The sequence below is a fragment of the Bison bison genome, unplaced genomic scaffold (genome assembly GCF_000754665.1).
Source record: "Bison bison bison isolate TAMUID 2011002044 unplaced genomic scaffold, Bison_UMD1.0 scf7180017864464, whole genome shotgun sequence".
NCBI classification, from domain to species: Eukaryota; Metazoa; Chordata; class Mammalia; order Artiodactyla; family Bovidae; genus Bison; species Bison bison.
The window spans coordinates 10,189,334-10,203,352 of record NW_011495025.1 but is presented as its reverse complement, the minus strand read 5'-3'; the positions used below and the strand labels follow the sequence as shown (position 1 = coordinate 10,203,352).

Sequence of the window (14,019 nt, the reverse complement as noted above, 5' to 3'; positions counted from 1 at the left end):
GGTCAAAAAGAGTTGGACATGACTGAGCGACTTTCACTTTCTATTTAAGAATAGCAATTTAAAAGACCCTAAAAGTTATTTTTAAAGAAATTACACAATCCCTTCCATTTTTTTTCTTTATACATACATCTAATGCTCAGTCTTCATATAGTGTACATTTTCAAACTCATCAACTCACTGAAGTTTCTTTGTAACCCCATCGATATTCATGGCACTTTTGTGGTCATTGTGGACATCCATAGAGCATGGAAAACTTTGAGTCTGATGCGTGCATTCCTAGCTGAGGTTAAACATGGAAATGCTCTTGTTTACATTCTCACACTGTCAACAAATATCCTTTTCACCATCTGTTTAATTTCATGTTTTTCACATTTTTGTGCTTTTTTTTTGGTGATTCCACTCTTTTAGATGGTCCTCACACAGCGTTAGAGTGCCGAGTAGTTTTCTACACTTTAGAAGGTTGTGAGTTACCTTCTGGAGAAAATACATATGGCAGACAAGTTTTGTTCAGGTATGAGTTATAGTGTTGTTGCTATGAACTCAATATTAATGAATTAACAATGTATATGAAATAATATAACCTTAAATAGAAATACATATAAAATAAGGTTATGTATTGATGGGTTGATGAAAATCTTGTGACCAGAGGCTCACAGGAACCTAACCCTGTATTTCCCCTAGAGCAGTGGTTCAATATTTTCTAATTCAGTGTTCACAGCAATTTTATAGAACATAGCTACTGCAAATAATGAGAATTGACTTTTTGTACTTTTTCTTGTTGTTAGAAATACACAATGTCATATTACCTTTCAGTCACCTTTCTGTGCCATTTTTAGCTGGTGGTTTAGTGGCTAAGTTGTGTCCCACTCTTGCAACCCCATGGACTGTAGCCTGCCAGGCTCCTCTGTCCATGGGATTCTCTAGGCAAGAATATTAATGTGGGTTTCCATTTCCTTCTCCAGGGTATCTTCCTGACCCAGGTATTGAATCTGGGTCTCCTGTATTGCAGGCAGATTGTTTACTGATTGAGCTATGAGGGAAACCCCTCATATATACAGGTACTCTCCATACATTATTTTTTTTCATGAACTATTAAACCTATCAAGAGCATTTTCAGGCATAATTTCCCCCTGGAAATGACAGTTGAATTTAATGATGTGATGTGCATATGATACTTCATTATGTAATACAGGCAATTAGTGTTCAGGACAGAATAATAAATAATCCTGTTGAGTTGCCTGATCAGTGATGTCTGGAGTCATCATAAAAGTCTCTTCAGTGGAGGTAGAATTTAAACCAGACACTGATGAGAAAGTAGAGTTGTCTTAGTTAATGAGGAAGAAGTCACAAAATTTACACATGGGAAACAGGAAAACTTACCAAGACCAAAGATGGCATGCTCTGGAGTTGTACAGAGGACATTCAGAGGGATAATAAGAGTAGGATATCTGTGAATAATAAAAATTAGTGGGAATAAGAGGCAGATAGACATGGTGGGCACACAATTCTGGAAAGCCTGGAAAACCCCACTCAGAGACAGAGACACTTCTGTAGGAGAGGATAAAATAATTTTCCTTTTACCATTCTAAGTTATTATCTGAGATCTCTATATGAAAAGATAAATTAATCAGACAAAAGCAAGCAGAATTTTATAATATATACCTCATGTATGCAGTGAGATACCCAGAGAAAAATGAGGTCAAAGAAGTAGTTTAGAACTCTGGATTCTATAGCATCTTTATCAAAGAACAATAAATTTTCAGAGAGATGACAGGGCAGAGGAAAGTAGTTTTAGGCTTCCAAGAGCAGAGACAAAGGCTAGTTAGTAAAATGTGTTTTATACATACCTCTGGTGCAGTCTCCTGGCTGGTAGGGTAAAAAGTTGTCTCCAGTGATTAACTTTTGTTCTTCCGGGTAGAGAAGGACACTTGAAAACTGTATGTCCTGCTTTTAGGTAAACAGGAACAGGGCAGAGATCTTTACTGTTGCTGCTGCTGCTTAGTCGCTTCAGTCATGCCCGACTCTATACAACCTTATAGACTGCAGCCAGCCAGGCTCCTCTGTCCATGGGATTCTCCAGGCAAGAATACTGGAGTGGGTTGCCATTCCCTTCTCCAGAGGATCTTCCCAGTTCAGGGATCGAGCCCATGTGTCCTGCATTGCAGACAGATTCTTTACTGCTGAGCCATCAGGGTAACCCAAGATCATAACTAGTATCTGCTTATTCTCAACTGCCTTCAGCTCAAAATAATCCTTATGCCAAAGTGGGATATCTGGGGGTAGCATATTCTGCTATCCTCAGCTGCTTCTTTGCAGCTCAATCCAAAACTTACTAGTTTGAAAAATAGAACAGGATTTCTGTGTCCCTCAAGAACACACTATAGCGCTCTTATTCATAAAGGAGCATGAAGTAAAATAAAGTGCTAGTCTCAGAATAAAACTGAAAGCAAAAATTATGCATCCCCTTCATTGGAAAATACATAAGACCCAAAATAAACAATGAGGATGTCTTATATTTGTTTAATAACCCTTCAAAGGCACTTCCAAATGCATGATTTCATTTATCCTCACCAAAAACCTGGAAAGTGTGGGTTGTGATGATCATCCCAATGTTTTCAAGATGAATATTAGCCAGGTCAAAGAGATGATGGTCCCATATCTAATCCTTAGCTATGTAAGGATCACTTAACAGTATTGAGGAGTGGGAGAATACCCAGGGCAAGAGAAATCTACAAACTCATCAAAGTGACTTAGATGATAGAGAAAGGTGTGAGCAAGAGGGCAGAGAAAATGTCCCAGAAGGAGGACAAGATGTATCCTGGCAAGTGAATTTGGAGATAAATATTGGCAGTTTAGGGGGTTAGAGTTCTTGCTATGGGGACATTTGGGGGCAAGTCTGCATTTCTTTCAACAAGAGATGAGATGGAACACAGGTGCAGGTTATTGATGAGAAAACAGAGGCAATAAGATCATTTATTGGAGAATTCAAGTAAGAATCTTACAACAATGATGTGGGGAAAGATTGTTGGGGAGATAAAAGTGAGTTAAATGAATAAGAAGATGCCAATTGCCCCTTCCAGGAGATGCTATGGATTCTGTGACTCTATTAGGATCATCCAACTGTGAGCAGGGCCAGTCATAAAGTTATCTGCAGATGTTTGTAGAGGTCATATCTGCCAGGACCACAGTGAAGAACTTCTGCTCCAGGATTATAAAACATGGGATGATCTAACCCAGCTATAATCTTAATTCATCCAATAGAGATCAATTACATTTTGCTCAGTTTTAATAAGTGTTCTGGACAACATAGTACAGTAGTGAGATGTAGTATGTTTTGTGTCTTTGGATTTGAGTTTTGGCTACCCTTAGCAAATGTCCCTTTCTGTGCCTCAGTTTCTTCCTCTGCATATGAGGATGAAGGGACACAACACATGCAAAACACAGGGCACAGTACCTGATACATAAATGATCATTTTTATATTATTAATCTGAAAAAAGTTTAGCAGTTTATAGTACCTGCTGCTGCTGCTAAGTCACTTCAGTCGTTTCCGACTCTGTGCGACCCCATAGACGGAAGCCCACCAGGCTCCCCCGTCCCTGGGATTCTCCAGGCAAGAACACTGGAGTGGGTTGCCATTGCCTTCTCCAATGCATGAAAGTGAAAAGTGAAAGTGAAGTTGCTCAGTCGTGTCCGACTCTTAGTGACCCCATGGACTGCAACCCACCAGGCTCCTCTGTCCATGGGATTTTCCAGGCAAGAGTACTGGAGTGGGGTGCCATTGCCTCTCCTTATCAGTCTTCAAAAAAAGTTGGTTCTATTTTCTCCTATTCTGTAAAGCAAAAACACAAGTACAAAGTAAAACATACCACTAAAAACTATTGTTTATCTCTGTCATGATTCATTTGTATTATTTTATTTTAATCGAACTAGTTAAGAATCTCTTCCCCCATTAGGTAAATCTGAGGATGAGAGACTACTGTACTGTCACAGGCCAAGATAACTTTCTTTCCTGATAATACGGCTCTTTCTTGGTGCTTCGAAACACCTCCAGTAACTACTTCCCAAATAATCTCTGCAAAGTAAACAGACTAGAGAAATACATTGAATGTTCCTCCAGGTAGCCTAATGAAGCCTTTAAATATAGAGTATGAAATGAATGAATCTGCCTAGATAGTAAATTCTGCATGGTTATAAATATATTTATGCCAGTTAGAATTCTGATTTCTCTTCTTAAGGAAAATTCTTCCCCTCTTCTTTTTAGGGTCGTAAGACCTATCTCTATCTTTTCTATTTTCTCCCAAGCACATTCACATTTCTCCCAAGTAGCATTGTGAAGTCACATTCTGACCCTCATTTTAGAGTCATAGGACAACAAAGAAGACCTGTAAGACTGTTCCCGTTTCACAGGTGTGAAGACAGCTCTGAAGCAGTCCAAAGATAGGAGGAGGGAGGCAGAGAATGGGCATGGATGTAGACTGAGAGTGTGGCCTTACGCAGTACTGTGCTGGTTGTTTGCACTTGGATAATCTAACCTAATCCTTTCACCTGCTCCCCAAGAAGATTAGGTATCTTGCCTGTATTTTATAGGTAAGGGCACAGAGGCAAGTGGCAGGGATAATGTCAAACCCTGTTCTCCTGATCCCAACTTCCTTTGCTTCATGCTGATTTCATCACAGAAGCTGTTGGCTGCCAAATCCACAATATGTTTCATTTAGATAAATAATGTTTGCCTTCCAGATATGTATACATGCTCTCTACTTATGCTCCCTTGTTTTCTCCGAAGTTGTTTTCTCTCTAGTTACGGTGAAGACCAAAAAACTTTATCATTTCTGGGTTTTTTGCATTTCCCTAGGATGAGTTCCTCGGAGAAGGCAATGGCAACCCACTCCAGTACTCTTGCCTGGAAAATCCCATGGACGGAGGGGCCTGGTGGGCTGCAGTCCATGGGGTCACTAGGAGTCGGACACGACTGAGCGACTTCACTTTCACTTTTCACTTTCATGCATTGGAGAAGGAAATGGCAACCCACTCCAGTGTTCTTGCCTGGAGAATCCCAGGGACGGGGGAGCCTGGTGGGCTGCTGTCTATGAGGTTGCACAGAGTTGGATACGACTGAAGTGACTTAGCAGCAGCAGCAGCAGCAGGATGAGTTCCTAGCTGGTTGAAACAAAATTGTGGTCAATAGCAAATAGAGCGCAGGGAGTAAAATTGTATTTGTGTCTTTCCCAGATGTGTGATTTTTAAAATAGGAATAGTCACTTATTTTAGAAGGCCCTTCTTCTGGCTTGCTTGCTCCATAATCCAAATTCAATTACTTTAATATGAAATTGCTTTGCATGGTTAGTTTTTGGAAATGTGAAGTTAAATCTTTAAGTTTGAGGCTGCCTGAGAAATCTCTGATAGAATACTTCATTGGGCAAGGAAAGTGGAGAGGGGACACATAATAATTGCTAATTCTCACTAATGGGCCAATTTTTCATGAAATATACAGGCCTGAGAGAAGTTAAAAAAAAAAAAAGGCTTCAGTTCACCAAGAATCAACAATGTATGTCGAATGTGTCAGCTGTTCGTATACAAAACCTAAATCCTCACTACCTGACTCTACAATATCATCTGTCACTCTTTTGTATCTGTAGATATTCATAGACATTATCAGGTATCCTTTGTATAAAACTTTAGGGTTGACACTAAAAGCATATTTGTAGTTAAAGGTTGAAGAAGACAAGCTGAGAAAATAAAGATACGTAGAATATTGTTTGGCCTGGCCTTATAGGATTTTTTAAGTTCTTCAAATCTCAGTCTTATTTCAAGAAAAAAATGCAATTATTTTATCATATGAAGAAAACTAATCATAATAGTAACATAGATAAAAAGGAAAATGCATGCTATTAAAAAAAAAAAAAAAGACTCCATACATTTTGAACAAGGCATTTGAAAGATTCTCTAGCCATTTCCATCCACACACCTGCAGTCCTGTGTGCGAATTTTCAAGGTGCCTGAGATCTGATGCATTAGTCCTTAGTAACTTCAAATTTTGACTTGGTCAAGGCTAAGCTGAAGTGCAGATTCTATGTTTTCTTTAACTTGTCTTTCATACAGATCCTGCCTAAAGCAGCTTTGTAGTAAAGAAGAGTATAGTTACATTGTGAAAGCAGTGCTTTGATTTTAGGTCTCACACAATTTTTAAAAGATAAGTGGTAGGTAGAAGTTAAAATGCACTTTTAAAATGTGACTGTTTTCCCTTTTGTAAGAGAATCAGCTGCAACATTTTTACAGTTAGCTTGCCTTCTAAACCCAACAAAGAAACCCCAATCCCCTAGGTCCAGAAGCCCTAAATCAATATTCCTTTATAATTATTTTTAAATCATTGCTGTCTAATAGCCAGTTTTGACCTTGTTCCCCTTAAAGTGTTCATGGACAGTGATCACTAGTGGAAAACGTGATAGTCAAGTCTCCCTTTTATTAATATTATGGGAACACCAACCATTTCAAAGACAGAAAGTCTGAAAGCATTTGGCTTCAATTCAATGGAGAGAATAGGAAGGCCTATTACTTGAGCTACTTATTCTTCCTCCTCCAACAAACTTTTGGAGAATTGTATGAATAGCCTGCTTCCTATGCTCACTAGTCTGTCCATTCATTAAATGATCACTTACTAAGTACCTAAAATCATGCTAGATATTAGGCATGTGTGTGCATGCTAAGTTGCTTCAGTTGTGTTCGACTCTTTGTGACCCTATGGACTGTACCCCACCAGGCTCCTCTGTCCAAGGAATTCTCCAAGCAACAGTACTTGAGTGGGTTGCTATACACTCCTCCAGGAGATCTTCCCAACCCAGGGATCGAACCTACATTTCATTATTTCTCCTGCATTGGCAGGTGGGTGCTTTACCACTAGCACCACCTGGGAAGCCCATCAGGTATATAAAGATGAATAAAAAATGAAAGAACCACTCCCAGGAGTTCACAGTCTATTAGTGAAAACAGACTTGAAAATAAATATGAGACATGAAATGTTACGCCCCATTGTATCATTATTTCCTTAAAATAACAGTTATAACTACCTGAAATAATCTAGTTTATTCTTTCCAATTAGAATGTAGATGCTCTGAAGTCAGAGATCTGGCTTATAGGCTTCCCAGGTGGCTCAGAAGGTAAAGAATCTGTCTGCAATGCAAGAGACCTTGGTTCAATCCCTGGGTTGGAAAGATCCCCTGAAGAAGGAAATGACAACCCACTCCAGTATTCTTGCCCAGAGAATTCCATGGAGTGATGAGCCTGGCAGGCTACAGCCCATGGGATTGCAAAGAGGTGGAAATACCCAAAAGAATGAGCTTAATAAATAGAATAGTATAAATTGGAATACTGGATTCTTATAGAGGATTCTAGGATCCAGAAATGATAAACCTATTGATGCCTATAAAATATTTTCTGCTACACTCTCTCTTGAAGCTTGTTTCCGCAGATATATCTGCCCCCATGTCTGTCACTTGCAGCTTCACTTTAAGGCAGTTGGCAAAATTGCCTCAACTCACCTAGGTAAACATGGGATGGTGACCTGGAGAATTCCCCACGGCCTCACCTGAGGCAGCCTTTCCCATTTAGGACAGTCAAGGCCAACGGTACATCCTGAAAGAGCTGAGGTCTTGAGTTCAGACTGGAGATTTATGGCTTCGAGTCTCAGCTCTTCTGCTAATTGGAGTGAGCAAGTTTTCAACCTCAGACTACTCACCTGTAAAGTAATCACACTTTCCTCACAAAGCTGCTTATAAAATCCTTAGCACTTCATGTCTATTAGTTGAATCTGCATTTGTGCAATCAACCTTTAGAGATTATCAACCCATTTTCTGAGAGTTTCATGACTTATAAGTCATCTCTTTTACTGTGTATTAGGACTCTGACTTCAGAACTCTTAGTGTCCCCCCACCCCTCACCCATTGCCATCACCTAACATTGGTGAAGGTGTTCAAAGCCCTTCAACGGAAAGTAAAGTGGGCGTGTTTATTTGTCTGGCCTGGAAGCTCCCAGAAAGTGGGAGGAGGAGGCCAGGCTCAAAGTCATAGCCCTGAGACTGTAGGCAGGGCTTCTCATGTGAGTCATCAGCTACCCTGCATTTGGGGCATCTCTAAATTCCCCAAGAACCAAATTTGAGGAAGAAAAAGAAGCAAAAGACAGTGGAATCTTTAGGGTACATTTAATGACAATAGAAGAGGAATGTTTTATTGTGAAAGTTGTGGAAAGCAACTCTTTTGTTTGCTTTCAGGGCTATTTTGTAAAACTGATTGTGGCAGACACAGTGGAAGTAATTAATGAGAAAGATCAAGCTGAATGGGAACTATAATTCTACCCATTTGAGGTCATTAATTTGAACTAATTTGCTATAAAAAATCCAACATGAAGGTTTTCTAGATCTTCATCATTTTCTGCCAAGCTTATTAACTTCCTTGGTATGGAGCAAAGGGCGACATTATTGATCTAATTTTTGCAAAGATTTGTCTCCAGTGGATCCAGCAACTTGTATCTCAAGCACTTTATTTTTAAAAGTAGGCATGAAACAACTTGAGTAGCAGTTTTTAAGATTCATTTTGCTTCCAGTGCCAAGAGATATGCGTGATGCTTTTTCAGCAAACACAGAATGCAAAACTGGTGCTTATCCTTTGCTTCTCAAATGATATCTTCTTGGTAAACAGTTAGCATTTTTATCAGGCCCTGTTCAAGGAAGCCATCTATCTCCAAATGCACTTATTCCCAAAGTAGCCTTTATGCATTCCATATACTTTGCCATGCTGAGGAAATGCAATAAAAAAAGAGATAAGACTAAGGTTCAGGAGACACATACTCTAATATCTTATAGCTCTGTGATATTGGACAGGTTAAATAAAATCATTGATCCTCAATTTCCTCCTAGAACTGTGCAGATTAAAATACTGTATATAAAAAGGCATCAGTTCAGTTCAGTCGCTCAGTTGTGTCCAACTCTTTGCGACCCCCTGAATCCCAGCACTCCAGACCTCCCTGCCCATCACCATCTCCCGAAGTTCACTCAAACTCACATCCATCAAGTCGGTGATGCCATCCAGACATCTCATCCTCTGTCGTCCCCTCTTCCTCCTGCCCCCAATCCCTCCCAGCATCAGAGTCTTTTCCAATGAGTCAACTCTTCGCATGAGGTGGCCAAAGTACTGGAGTTTCAGCTTTAGCATCAATCCTTCCAAAGAACACGCAGGGCTGATCTCCTTCAGAATGGACTGGTTGGATCTCCTTGCAGTCCAAGGGACTCTCAAGAGTCTTCTCCAACACCACAGTTCAAAAGCATCAATTCTTTGGTGCTCAGCTTTCTTCACAGTCCAACTCTCACATCCATACAGGACCACAGGAAAAACCATAGCCTTGACTAGACGTACCATGGTTAGCAAAGTAATGTCTCTGCTTTTGAATATGCTATCTAGGTTGGTCATAACTTTCCTTCCAAGGAGTAAGTGTATTTTAATTTCATGGCTGCAGTCACCATCTGCAGTGATTTTGGAGCCCAGAAAAATAAAGTCTGACACTGTTTCCACTGTTTCCCCATCTATTTCCCATGAAGTGATGGGACCAGATGCCATGATCTTCGTTTTCTGAATGTTGAGCTTTAAGCCAACTTTTTCACTCTCCACTTTCACTTTCATCAAGAGGCTTTTTAGTTCCTCTTCACTTTCTGCCATAAGGGTGGTGTTATCTGCATTTCTGAGGTTATCGATATTTCTCCTGGCAATCTTGATTCCAGCTGTGCTTCTTCCAGCCCAGGGTTTCTCATGATGTACTCTGCATAGAAGTTAAATAAGCAGGATGACAATATACAGCCTTGACGTACTCCTTTTCCTATTTGGAACCAGTCTATTGTTCCATGTCCAGTTCTAACTGTTGCCTCCTGACCTGCATATAGGTTTCTCAAGAGGCAGGTCAGGTGAGCTGGTATTCCCATCTCTTGAAGAATTTTCCACAGTTTATTGTGAGCCACACAGTCAAAGGTTTTGGCATAGTCAATAAAGCAGAAATAGATGTTTTTCTGGAAGTCTCTTGCTTTTTCCATGATCCAGTGGATGTTGACAATTTGATCTCTGGTTCCTCTGCCTTTTCTAAAACCAGCTTGAACATCTGGGAGTTCATGGCTCACATATTGCTGAAGCCTGTCTTGGAGAATTTTGAGCATTACTTTACTAGCATGTGAGATGAGTGCAATTGTGCGGTAGTCTGAGCATTCTTTGGCATTGCCTTTCTTTGGGATTGGAATGAAAACTGACCTTTTCCAGTCCTGTGGCCACTGCTGAGTTTTCCAAATTTGCTGGCATATATGTAATATACACAAAAAGCATAACATGTATTAGAACACAAGTAAAATGTCCTGCAGAGTATATTTCAAGCAGAACCTGAGACAAGGGTTCTGAGACAAGTGATTTCTTCAGAAAGTAAGTGCTCCCCAGGGAAAGGAGAAGGGAAGTTGGGGAAGGAAAGTTGGGAAGGGAAATTCAAGCAAGGATATGATTCCAGTCAAAGTCCCATTCTCAGCATGACCCTGTAGAGAGTAACTCTATTGTGCAAATTATGCATCAGAGCTTGCCATGACCTAAAAAAAAGCTGGGCCTCCTTTCTCCTTCACTAATCAGTGTGGCTACAGGGTACAGTGGAGCCATCAACCTAAGGCACTTCTTACTGTCTGCCCCTGTGGACACAAGGGCTCCAGCAACCCAAGGGCCATTCACCCAAGATGAGTCACAGATGCAGGCCAGTAGAGGAAGTGAAAGTACTGAGGCAGCCGGAGGCTCTAAAAGGCAGTTACAGGGACCCCCGGGGATCTAGGCAGAGCACAAAAGGTGCCCACTACAATAACACAGTCTAGTCTCAGTCAGTCAGTCAGTTCAGTCGCTCAGTCACGTCTGAATCTTTGCGACCCCATGAACCGCAGCATGCCAGGCCGAGCTGTCCATCACCAACTGCCGCAGTCTACACAAACCCATGTCCACTGAGTCGGTGATGCCACCCAACCATCTCATCCTCTGTCATCCCCTTGTCCTCCTGCCCTCAATCCCTCCCAGCATCAGGGTCTCTTCAAATGATTCATCTGTTCGCATGAGGTGGCCAAAGTATTGGAGTTTCAGCTTTAGCATCATTCCTTCCAATGAACACCCAGGACTGATCTCCTTTAGGATGGACTGGTTGGATCTCCTTGCAGTCCAAGGGACTCTCAAGAGCCTTCTCCAACACCACAGTTCAAAAGCATCAATTCTTTGGTGCTCAGCTTTCTTCACAGTCCAACTCTCACATCCACACATGACTACTGGAAAAACCATAGCCTTGACTAGACAGATCTTTGTTGGCAAAGTAATGTCTCTGCTTTTTAATATGCTATCTAGGTTGATCATAACTTTTCTTCCAAGGAGTAAGTGTCTTTTAATTTCATGGCTGCAGTCACCATCTGCAGTGATTTTGAAGCCCCCCAAAAATAAAGTCTGACACTGTTTCCACTGTTACCCCATCTATTTCCCATGAAGTGATGGGACCAGATGCCATGATCTTCATTTTCTGAATGTTGCATCAGTAAATGTTCTTCTTCCTAAACAGTCTCCACTCCTACCATAACTAGCCTCCTAGTTAATGAAGCTTTGGGGTCAGAGATTGTATATTTTTTGGCTTTCCAGTGACTCTATATCACCAGCACTAAGTAGTGGTGGGCCCACAGGAGTATGAACATGAGGCATAAACTGTGAAACTAAGGTCATCATTCATTTCTGCTTTGCTGTAAATCTCAGAGGTACATGGGGATGGTCGACAAAGATGATCACTGCTTGTTGGTAGTTGTTACAGAGAATATGGCAATTCCAACCATTGTGCTTTCTATATTTGAATGATCAATGGAATATCATATTTCCAACTTTGGAAATATGGATACTTTGGAAATATGGAAACTTTGGAAATATGGAAATTTTGATACATATTGAAATTAGCTTTAATAATTGCAGGCCAGGTAAAATATTCAGTATTTGGGAAACTAGCAGTTCTGACAAGTTTATCAGAGAGGCAAATTTTCTTCAGTGTATAAAAGATGAGGAGAGGAATCGACTAGCCACTGAGATGGGAAATGAAGCTTGAGGCACTCACATGAAAAGTTGCATCTGAGAAACTTTCAGCAACTGCCAGCCCGGTTTCATGTCCATTAAAAGCTAATGTAACTGGAGCCGAAGATAAAAGAAGGGAATTGCATTGGGCCATTATGAGGTTATCCTATTGAGTGTGTTGGACTGTGTCGTGCTGTATGTGGATCTCATGTAGGCTTCCCGTTATATGCTCTGTAAACTGGTAGTGAGAAATGGGCTTCCCTGGTCGCTCAGATGGTCAAGTGGGTGTCTGCAATGTGGGAGACCTGGGTTCCATCCCTGGGTTGGGAAGATCCCCTGGAGAAAGAAATGGCAGCCTGCTCCAGTAGTCTTGCCTGGAAAATCCCATGGACGGAGGAGCCTGGTAAGCTACAGTCCATGGGGTCACTAGGAGTCGGACGTGACTTCACTTTCACTTTTCAGCGAGAAATGACCATCCAGTGATCCTTAGCATCTGGGGCAGGGCAGCTGTGAGGTTCTCCAGCTGTGAACCAGGTCTGAAAGTGCCATGTTGCCCAACTCCAATGCTGTAACTCAGGCGAAAAGAAATATTTCCCCAAGCTGTGTTGACTCATCTGAGTTTGGGGAAGTGACATTTACTTTTAATTCATTCAGTAACTCTTTTGTCTGGCGTGTAATCCCCACTAACACTTAGGATAACAGATGGAACTTACACCATGCCTTGAAAATGAATGTGTCCCTCTGCTGGTGGACTGACACAGGGAAGCCATAGCTAGAACTAAGGATCCCTAAGGCTGTGCCAGCCACCCAGAACTCAACTTTGAGAAGCATCACAGGCTACCGTGCTCCAGATGACCAGGGTAAAGACAGGGATACCCCTTGATCTTAGGGCATTGGAGACTTTGGCGGAAGCTAGAAGTCATTCTAATTTTATTCAATCTGCATTTGGAAGTGGAAACAAAGCAAAAGAGCATACAGAGCCCAGAGAGAACACTCAACACAGTTTGTGTTATTGAAGAGTCAGTCTCCATCCAGGACAACTAAAGCCTCTGGCCGATTTGTTTTTAATACTGATCAGTAAAGAAATATAAGTGATTCTCCTGCTGAAGCTCTAGGGTGGTAATAATTAGGTTTGGTTCTATTCTATGCCAGAGCTCTAGGGTTCAACAAAGGGACGCCTTTATAAGTGTGAACTGAATCCTAGAGATGATTTGTGAAAAATATCTCCCTTTCCCGCCTGCCAACTGTTTAGGTTTTACATGGCAAACACAGATTTCTTTCTGTTGTTGTTCTTATGGCCCTGTGCAAACATTTAAAACATTAATTACTCAAAAAAATGGAATTATATTTGTTTACCATGTAGCTATGTGTTTATGACACTTGCCATACAAAACAAATTTCTTTTCACCATAAATTCACAAGCTTTTGCCAGAAAAACATCCGTAGTTTCCTTCAGAGCCTGCATAATAAGTAAGTCAATATTTTTCATTAGTATTGGCTTCCACATAAGCAGAATGCCTGCTTATTGCTTTAAAGTTTACCAGTAGAAGCAGTTTACCCAAATTACTATTAGACACACACACACACACACACACACACTGTCCCAAAATTTAAATTAGAAGATGTTTGTTTCAGATTGTTTCTTTTTATAAAGGATTTAATATAAATAGTCTTTAATAGTGACCTTAGTCATTCATTAATTCAGTACATTTTTATTGAGTTCCTACCCTACTTGATATATGTTTGATGGTAATATTTTGGGTTTTTTCACTTTATGCTAATACCTTCCTACTTTTAATTGATTTTATTTTTTTTACCTAAGAGAGAAATAAATCACTGTCATTTAAAGAAAAAAGAGAAGAGTCTCTATAGACTTTTTGCCGATTCTATTTTTATTTGGGAGAATCTCAGCTTTCAAGATGG

General features: G+C 40.6%; 1 protein-coding gene across 1 annotated transcript in view; it reads left to right on the top strand.

The window, feature by feature from the left end:
• KCNIP4 (Kv channel interacting protein 4) overlaps positions 1-14,019 on the top strand; it is a 1,324,407-nt gene that overhangs the window by 1,001,772 nt on the left and 308,616 nt on the right. The gene's annotated exons all lie outside the window — the stretch shown is intronic.